We start from the raw sequence: 9,322 nt of genomic DNA on the forward strand, positions 1-9,322 counted from the left end.
TTTAACTTTCATTAGCATTTGTTTCAAATCATTACTGATTTCTGCTGGTAGTATGGTATTGTCTGCATATCTTATTGATATTACTCCCTCCAATTTTCACACCTCCTTCATCTTGGTCCAATTCCACTTTCCATATGATATGTTCTGCATATAAATTAAACAAAATAGACTGATAAAATACACCCCATCTCATACCTTTTCCTATTGGGAACCAATCGGTTTCTCCATATTCTGTCCTTACAGTAGCCTCTTGTGCAGAGTATAGGTTGTGCATCAGGACAATCAAATGCTGTGGTACCCTATGTAAATTGAGGGTGACTCTGATGCACAATGTCCTGTTGAAATGTCATCATTGACCTTTAGACCTTTACCCCACCCTACCATTCTTCCTGGTTCAGAAAGTAGTTAGTTTTTTTTAAAAAAAAAAACTTTTCAGTAAATGTAAATAATGTAGATAAATGTAGTACACCTATATCCTGGTCTCAAGCCCAGGTTGGAGAGAGAATTCTTGTTTTTATTATTCTTAATTTATCAGTGTCATGATTTTATCCATTCTTCCTTTCCTTCAAGGAGCTCAAGGTGGCATTCATTGGTCTCCTTTCCCCTAAAATTACAAGACCTGAACAGGGTGGTTCATGACAGATGCTATTGGAGGTCACTGATTCATAGGGTTGCCATAAGTTGTAATCGACTTGAAGGCACATAACAACAACTGGTAGAGTACTGAAGAATAAACAGATTAAGTCATGCTGGAGAAATGCCACCAAGTTTTACCAAACTCTAACGTTCAGAGAAATTACCAAAGAGTGAAAGGGAGCGAGAGCATCCCTCCCCCTAAGCACTGTGATTGGAGAGTGTTGGTGAGATTCTAGCTATGGATTGGAAGCTAGAACTGTCAGTATGGAAAATCCAGCTGGCTTCCTCCCACTCTCCCCAAGATGGCATTCCCCTTATATGAAAGCCATCCATTGTCAGGTAACACGCAATTTTATATTGGATTTTCTTTCCCTGTTGGATTATCCATAGGCTGGCAAAATCCGAATTTAGCAGTTTGATGAGTAGCACAATGTGCAGATGTCACAAAAAAATTAAAGACACAAACAGCTTAAAACCCACATTAATTTTCAGCATGGATGAGTCATTTTTTAATTATTTAAAAATTATTTTATTTTCACTCCATCTACTACTCCCATACAGTCAAGTCAGTCCCTGCTGTGCTTCTCTCCGACAGTGCTAAAGTTGATAAATCTCAGCCAGTTCATGGTGATGAGGATGAGGATGGGGGTGGAGCCAGTGGGTTTGCACTTCCTCCCCCCAGCCTCCCTCATGGGATTATAGTACACTGCATCAGAACACCTGCAGAGGGCTTTCGTCTGTCATTTAAATTGCAATGGCAGGATGAAGACCTAACTTCCACCATGGATAAAGGACATGAATTCTCTAAATATTATGTCAGTCCTACACTCAAAAGCATAGGTCGGTCTCACAGCATGTGTACACCTCCCGCAGAGTTCCATCCTGGCTGAATTTTTCTCCTCCACATTGCCAGCACCTGGACTGAATGCCGCAGCTTTTGTGGTATTGAATCAATGCACCATCTTTGGCTGGAAAGAGAAAGGGAAGCCTTTGTTTTAGTGTTAGTGTTATCTAGGGCTGTGCACAGACCTCCAGTCCACCTCAGCCCCAAATCTAGTCCCCCTGAATCAGTCTAACGCACCCCAACCCAACCAAGGGGCCACATACTCCATCCTGGATCTGGTCCTGAATTAGTTTGAGGGCAGGGTTATTGTTTAATTTGTTTTAAAGCTAATTAAACATATGGACAGGAGGAGCGAGGGAATGAGAGATCCAATTCTGCGAGGTGCTCCTTCACAGGCAGCTTCTCTGCAGGGAAGGCCTCCTCTTAAAAGTTGAGTGGAGGCAAAGGTCAAGCAGGGTGGTGCTTCAGGAGCTTGGTGTCAGGTAGGAAGGAGAGTCAGGCAGCATCCTACCTTTTCCTGGGAAGATGCAGCAGGCAGGCAGGTAGGTCTCAGCCTTTATACGGTTTTCCTGCCTCTGCTTCCTGCCTGATGCCCTGCCCCCTGAAATCCCCAAATCACTCTGTGCCACCCAACCTGACCTGTGGCAATCTGGGTCTCAACCCGACCCAGCACCCGGAACACCCCGAATCAGCCCAGGTCAGGACTTGGCCAAATACTGTTAACTAGTGAATGAAGACGATTTGATTGTATTACTCCATAGACCATATCAAATAAAAACAAAGAGAATAAGCAAATAAGGGCAAAATAAACTCCACATAAAAGTAGAATATATTGTACAACTCAGCTTAAAAATGTACATCAAGCAGAATTTTATAATGTTTTGCTAAAACAACTAGAATTTAATCATTAAAAATAAAAAACATAGGGAAGAAACATGCCAAAACAAATTTGGAAGGAAGTGGACTGCCTTCAAGCCGATCCCAACCTATGGTGACCTATAGGGTTTTCATGGTAAGCGGTATTCAGAGGGGGTTTACCATTGCCTCTCTCTGAGGCTGAGAGGCAGTGCCTGGCCCAAGGTCACCCAGTGAGCTTCATGGCTATGTGGGGATTCAAACCCTGGTCTCCCAGGTTGTAGTCCAACACCTTAACCACTACGCCACACTGGCTCTCTAAAACAAATTTATATCCTTAAAAAACAAGAATCTTCACCACCATTATCTAAAACAGATTCCAAAATAGCTTTTCCTAAGACTGGACGCCTTTACTGCAGAAAAGCGACATACCAACATACCAAATGACATACCAATTCATTCATTTCAGAGCAAGCTTATTTTTTCTATCATTCTTCAATATTTCACATACTTAAGAAAAGGCTCAATATAGGGTTCTCTAATACCTGTATTGGATGTGAAATGCTTTTATTATATGAAATGGTTTTATTATTTAAAAATGTTTTGTTTTGATATGTTTTTAACAAATATTTTGTTTTAATATATTTTAAAGTCTGTTTTTAAGATGTTTTAGGGTGTTTTTAATGTTTTTGCTTGCCACCCTGGGCTCCTACTGGGAGGAAGGGCGCGATATAAATTTAATGAAGAAGAAAAAGTTTGAATTAGTTTTAATAACTTTATTTATGCTTTTAATTGTTTTATTGTATGAAACACTTTTTACTATTTTTATAAGGAAGTACTTCAGTTGTTTTTATTGTTGCTGATAACAATTGTTTGGAAGGAAGGATGGGATAGAAATCAAATAAATAATAATAACATTGCTGCTGACACTTTGCACTTGCTAACCAATGCACAATACCTGCAGAAGAAAGGGCAGCTATATCAATTTGTGCTGCTACACCCTTGTTAAAAATGCTATGGTTACATTACCAAATGAACTCAGAGGCTGCGCTAGAGATGGAAAGCTCTGTCCATTTCAGTTCTTTCGGTTTCTCATTTTTTCAGTCATAGATTCAGTTCTCCACATTTATGCAGCAATTTATGATTTTTTTTAAAAAAATCCTCATGAAAATTCTGCAGCATTTTACTGTGAATTTATCCTAACAAACACATTTTTGTAGGGAGTTTTGATTGATGTACACAGTTTTGCAAGCAATTTCTCGTCATATAATGCATGTTTGTATGTTATCTCCTAACATATGTATTTTTTGTAAACTGGTTGGCGAAGTGTATTGCAAAATTTGAATAAGTGCAAATTTGGAAGGATAGCTGTGTTTTGGTTCTCATGTTGATTCGGAAAGTGTGACTTTGATAGATTCAGCTTCACATGCGACCTGATTCTAAATTCTCACCCATCCCTATACTTCTGAAAATCTGTAGTGAATTTATTTATTATTAGTTAGTAAAACATGATGGCAACGTAAGGAGTGTGCATTAGAGGGAGGGCATGGAGGATCCCCATGAGTGAGAGCTCGGCTAACTGGTATCTGTGCTGAAGGACCATTTTTGCTTAGCAGGGATCCTGACTGTGAGGAGGCTTCTAATCCCCCTTCTGGCCTTCCCGCTCAATGTGTGGCCTGCATGCTGTCCGTGCCGTGCCTACACACTTTGTGTCCTCATGCTCTGAAGCTGAACCTCTAAACAGGGTTTATGCTACGCCCAGTGACAAACAGAAACAGCTTTCCCCAGTTTGCCATTATTCAGCTTTGGCAAATTGGGGCTGGTTGTTTTTGTGCCATTTCAGGGTTAGGAGTCCAAAAGCAGTCTAGGACATGAGGAGGCCTTTATCATGGTAGCTGTCAGGAGAGGCTTCTTATCATTTTATTTTTATCTTAGGTTTTGTTTCTGTTTTTTAAACTGTCATTCCGCCAGCTCCTTTGATGGCATGGAAGCAGGAACCTTTATGCAAGCTTTGTTTTACACAGAATGGCTCAGAATCTGAGCACAAATTGAAGTGGAGGGTACACCAAGCAACTTAGAAACAGGTCAGGATTTTTAAAAGGTTCAGACGCTGGTGCAAGATCCCTAATATATAACTCTGTATTTTAATTTATCTATACAACAGTCGGGCATCTGAGGGTATTTTGCGGTCCATTGCTGTTACCCTTGTTGCTCTTGTTTTTGTTGTAGCCGCTGTGGAAATGGGGTGCAGGACTAGATGGACCTTTGCTCTGACCCAGCTGGGCTCCCCTTGTCTTCTTGCTATCACTGAAACTTCAGGAGCCCTGTGCCTAGTCATAGCCTACAAAAGGAAGGCAGACTGGAAAGGAAGAAGGAAAAGAAGGAATGGAAAAAGGAGGGACGCAGACTGGAAAGATTCCTTACTTGAAAATGTTTCTCTCAGTGTACAGAATTCTCCCTCACATCTCCTCCAAAGTGAGTTGCAGAACTGGGGTTCCATCTGTGAATTACAGTATCTGCATTCTACGGCATCCACTGCAGAAGACAGGCATTTTTGTTTTATTGTTTGTTCCTGCAAACATACCCTTTACTTTAAAAGTCACAAAATCAGGGGCTTTGGTAAGGGGCTAGACCAGGGGCCCTTTACGTGCAGGCCCTGGATCTCCTACCATTTCCCCCCTTTGTACAGACACACTCTTTCCTAATGGACAACTGGGTGTGCTGTAAAGCACAGTGCCAGTGAGACCCTGGCCACCCACCAGCTTCATTTGTGGAGGGACTAATCAATTTTATCTCCTCTGAAAGTCACCCTAAGTTTGCATTGATGTGTGCATAGATACAGGATATGCAGGATGTGAAAAGTTAATGGCTGAACCAGGTTACAATCTACCCTTTTGCTGTCTCCTATAAGTTAACGGCTGGACAAGGTTACCTGAAAAATCTTCCACTGCCCAGTAAGGGCATTAAGACCAGCAACTAGAACCTGATACATTTTGCCATTCCCGTTCCGTGCCTGGGACCTACCGGGCAGAGGGACGAGCTTGCGGCCGCTGTCGATGTCCCGGCCGCCATCTTGGATGGGATGCGTGCACACACGGCGCGCTGGCGCGCCGTCGTGTGACGCGGCAGGGAGGCGGGGCGGCTGAAGGCTATTTAAGGCCGCCCCGCCTGCTTCCCGCCATCCAGTTCAAATTTCGGCGGCAATCGGGGCAGCCGCAGCAGCAGCAGCTTCGGCTCGGCGCGGCTTCCTTCAGCGGCAGCTTCGGCCGGGCTCCTTTTGGCGGCAGCTTCGGCGGGGTTCCTTTGGCAGCGATCGCGGCAGCAGCAGCTTCGGCAAGGCGCGGCTTCCTTCAGTGGCAATTTCGGCAGCAGCAGCTTCGGCGGCGGCTTCTCTGCCGGCGCACGTGGGCCTCCGGAGGCTTCCTGTGGCCAGGGTGGCTGGGCGGCAGCGAGCCCCCCCCAACCTCATTGAGAGACAGGGAGGCAGTGGCGGCGGGCAACAAGGCCTAGGCGGCGAGGATCCTGGGGCAGTCACGACGAGGCGGCAGCGCAGGATCGGATCCAGCACGGCGAGGACCACAGGCTAGGCGGCCTTTGGCCGGCAACTTTTAAATTTAATTGTTAATTTTAATTAACGCGGGGGTAGGTGGGGCACGACCCCAACCATCAATCCTTGCCACGTGCAGGGCAATTAGGCTACCCTCCAGGATAATTGGGTGCCGGGTGGGGGTATTGAATAAGCAGGCGGGCTCCTTCACAACGCTTTGTAATCACGTCGTTTTGCAAGCGGGGCCCCCTATCTCCCTCTAGTATGCCTAAGAAAGGACAAGGGGGGCCAAAAGGGAAGGGAAAGGCCCCCAGAGCAGGGGGGAGATGCCCACCCCCAGCGGCGGAGGGGGCAAGGAGTGGGGAGGGGCCACCATGGGCGGCCATATTAGCCAGGTTGGAAGCCCTAGAACATGGCTCAAGCCACCCTAATGCACCCCGGGACCAACCTGTGACAGGGAAGAAGAAGGACCCACCACCCAAACGGTCTCGGGGGAAAACACAGCGGCCAGTGAACAGTGCTGATGCAGGGGCTGTTGCTTCCATCTTAGCGCGACTGGATGTGCTGGAGGCCGGGCTCAGGGCTGAGGCGAGGACGCCCAGCATAGAGCCAGGCGCAACTCCCACCCTGCAAGCAGCCCCAACAATGCAGCCCGCACAAGGACCTTCGGCGGAAAGCACACAGGGTGAGTCCTCTATCATGCCACAACAACAAGGACAGCAGCAGTGGAGCTGGGCCCCCTGGGGGTACCCCTACTGGCCCTTTTCCCCACCAGCGGTAACCGAGGGATATGGGCAGGCAGGGACCCCCGCCGGCGGGGGGGAGGTTACGCCACAGCAGCAGCATCCCCTAAGGGAGGCCTGCGAGCAGGTCTGGCACCTCGCTGCTGGGACGGCGACGGAAGGAGGACATCAGCCCGCCCTGTCTGCCAACCCCCCTGCAGAGATATCCGACCCCCTGGGATCAGTCAGAGAGGGGGCCATACCTTTTGGGGAAACGTCTGCCCCACTGGGTTTTCATCTTCTGCCTGCTACGAAGGACAGAATATGGAGGGGAGAGTATGTGGACCTATTCTCGCTCCTGTACAGGGAGCCGGTTGGGAAGGATAAGGATAAAGGAGAACATGCAGAGCCCGATAGGCCCAAGCGCCGACGGGTAGAGCGCTCTTGGGCTAACTGGCTGCCTGCATTCCTTACCTACATGGGGGTGGTAATACAGAGGCAGCCTCACAGGGCCTCGGTACTGATCAAATACCTCGATATCATATACCGGGGCTACTCGGAGTTTCAAGGGACGGCATGGCTGGACTACGACCAGGCGTTCCGTATGAGGGCGGCTTTTGATACATCCCTCCCCTGGGACAAGAAGGAGGCTGACCTGTGGCTGCAATTTATGGCGCATTCTAGACCCATGGCAGGCGATAGGGCGGACAGCGGCCATCTCTTGGCGCGCCAGGCATCAGCAACTGCTTCCCGCGGGCCTGCGGGGCAGGGGGTTCAACCCCGCCTGCTTTGCTGGGAGTTCAGCTCGCGTGGCCTTTGCGGTCGGAGCCCGTGCAGGTTCAGACATGAATGTGCCATATGTGGGGGCCCTCACGCCTGCACTAGCTGCCCCAGGGGCCGCCCCTTCAGGGGTGGAAACAGGGATTCGGCTGGCGCAAGGAGGACAGGGGCTGCAGGCGCAGCTCAGGGAAAGGGGCCCCAGCCCAATTAAAATTGCCGAGCTCCGACACTTACTCCACCTTTACCCCCTAGTCCTAGATGCCCAGTTTTTATTAGAAGGCTTCACAGTGGGTTTTCGGATCCCCTATTTAGGTCCCAGGCGACCTTTCATGTCCTGCAACCTTAAGTCAGTGGAAGGCATGGAATCAGTTCTGAGAGAAAAAATTAGGAAGGAAGTAGTAGCCGGCCGGGTTTTGGGCCCCTTTGCTGCACCACCCATCCCCTCACTCAGAGTTTCCCCGTTGGGCCTCGTCCCCAAGAGGGCACCAGGTGAATTTCGCCTGATACATCACCTGTCCTTTCCACAGGGTGAGTCAGTCAATGACTTTATCCCAGCGGAGCTGTGCTCAGTCCGCTACACATCATTCGACTGTGCTGTGCGAATGGTCAGGGACTGCGGGGTTGGGGCCCTTATGGGAAAGTGTGACATCAAGTCTGCTTTCCGCCTCCTCCCGGTCCACCCACAGGACTTCGAGCTGTTGGGCTTGGCTTTTGATGGTGAATATTACGTGGACAGGGCATTGCCTATGGGCTGCTCTATATCATGCTCTGTTTTCGAGCGCTTCAGCTCCTTCTTGGAGTGGGCGGTCAAGAGGCGCGCAGGCTTGCAATCAGTGGTACACTATTTAGATGACTACCTGTTTGCGGGCCCTGCGGACTCAGGCACCTGCAGGGCGTTCATGGCACATTTCGCGGGGCTGGCTGGGGAGCTGGGCGTCCCCCTCGCGGCCGAAAAAACTGAGGGCCCATCCACTGCTATCACGTTTCTGGGCATCGAGATAGATACGGTGGCCCAATGCTGCAGGCTTCCTCAGGACAAGTTGGGGGCCCTCAGGGAGAAGATCTCAGAGGTGGTCAGTTCTAATAAGGTGACATTAGCCACTCTCCAACGGCTGGCAGGCCAGCTGAACTTTGCCTGCAGGGTTGTAGCGCCCGGCCGCGCCTTCCTGCGGCGCGTATATGACGCCATGGCTGGCCTATCTCGATCCTACCACCGCACACGGGTGACAGCCGCTCTTAGGGCTGACCTGACAGTGTGGTCCACCTTCTTGCGGGACTTTAATGGGGTCTCCCTATGGAGAAGGGATCGCCTATTGGAGGCAGAACTACAGGTGCACTCCGATGCCTCGGGTGCCTTCGGTTTTGGGGTCATTCTGCATGACTCATGGTGCCACGGCAGCTGGCCACAGGGCTGGACACTGGCCGGCCTGACCAGAGACCTGACGTTCTTGGAGTTCTTCCCCATTGTCGTGGCCGTACACCTCTGGCCCGACAAGCTGTGTAATTCCTCAGTCCACTTTTGGTGCGACAACCTCCCCACAGTGCACGTTATTAACACCCTGTCCTCTAGAAACCACAACGTTATGCTTCTGGTGCGAGCATTCGTGCTCCAATGTCTTCGCTATAATATTCAGTTCCTGGCGCGCCACGTTCCGGGTATTGACAATAGTATTGCTGATGCTCTATCACGGAACCAGATGGAGAAGTTTCGCCAGCTGGCACCGTGGGCAAGGGCTCTGCCGGAGGTGTTCCCCCCAGCGCTATGGGAGATTGGAGGATTGAATCAGAAAGGGCCATAAGCCTTTCTGTGGCGCCCAGCACTTTGGCCAGCTACCAGGGGGCAGGTAGGGATCTATCTAACTTCAGAGAGTCCAGGGGTTACGTCCAGGAGTGGCCCATCCCGGTCGAGCAGCTTATGGAGTTCTGCGTGGAGGGGAA

At 49.3% G+C, this 9,322-nt stretch overlaps 1 long non-coding RNA gene across 1 annotated transcript; it reads right to left on the bottom strand.

The window, feature by feature from the left end:
- Positions 1–1,192: 1,192 nt before the first annotated feature.
- On the bottom strand, positions 1,193–5,420 carry LOC133382399 (uncharacterized). Its single transcript, XR_009761945.1, has 3 exons — positions 5,360–5,420; positions 4,760–4,870; positions 1,193–1,604 (listed from the first exon to the last, which is right to left on the bottom strand). It is a non-coding gene; the product is annotated as an uncharacterized LOC133382399 (long non-coding RNA).
- Positions 5,421–9,322: the final 3,902 nt, after the last annotated feature.

The sequence above is a fragment of the Rhineura floridana genome, chromosome 3 (assembly GCF_030035675.1).
Source record: "Rhineura floridana isolate rRhiFlo1 chromosome 3, rRhiFlo1.hap2, whole genome shotgun sequence".
Lineage (NCBI taxonomy): Eukaryota > Metazoa > Chordata > Lepidosauria > Squamata > Rhineuridae > Rhineura > Rhineura floridana.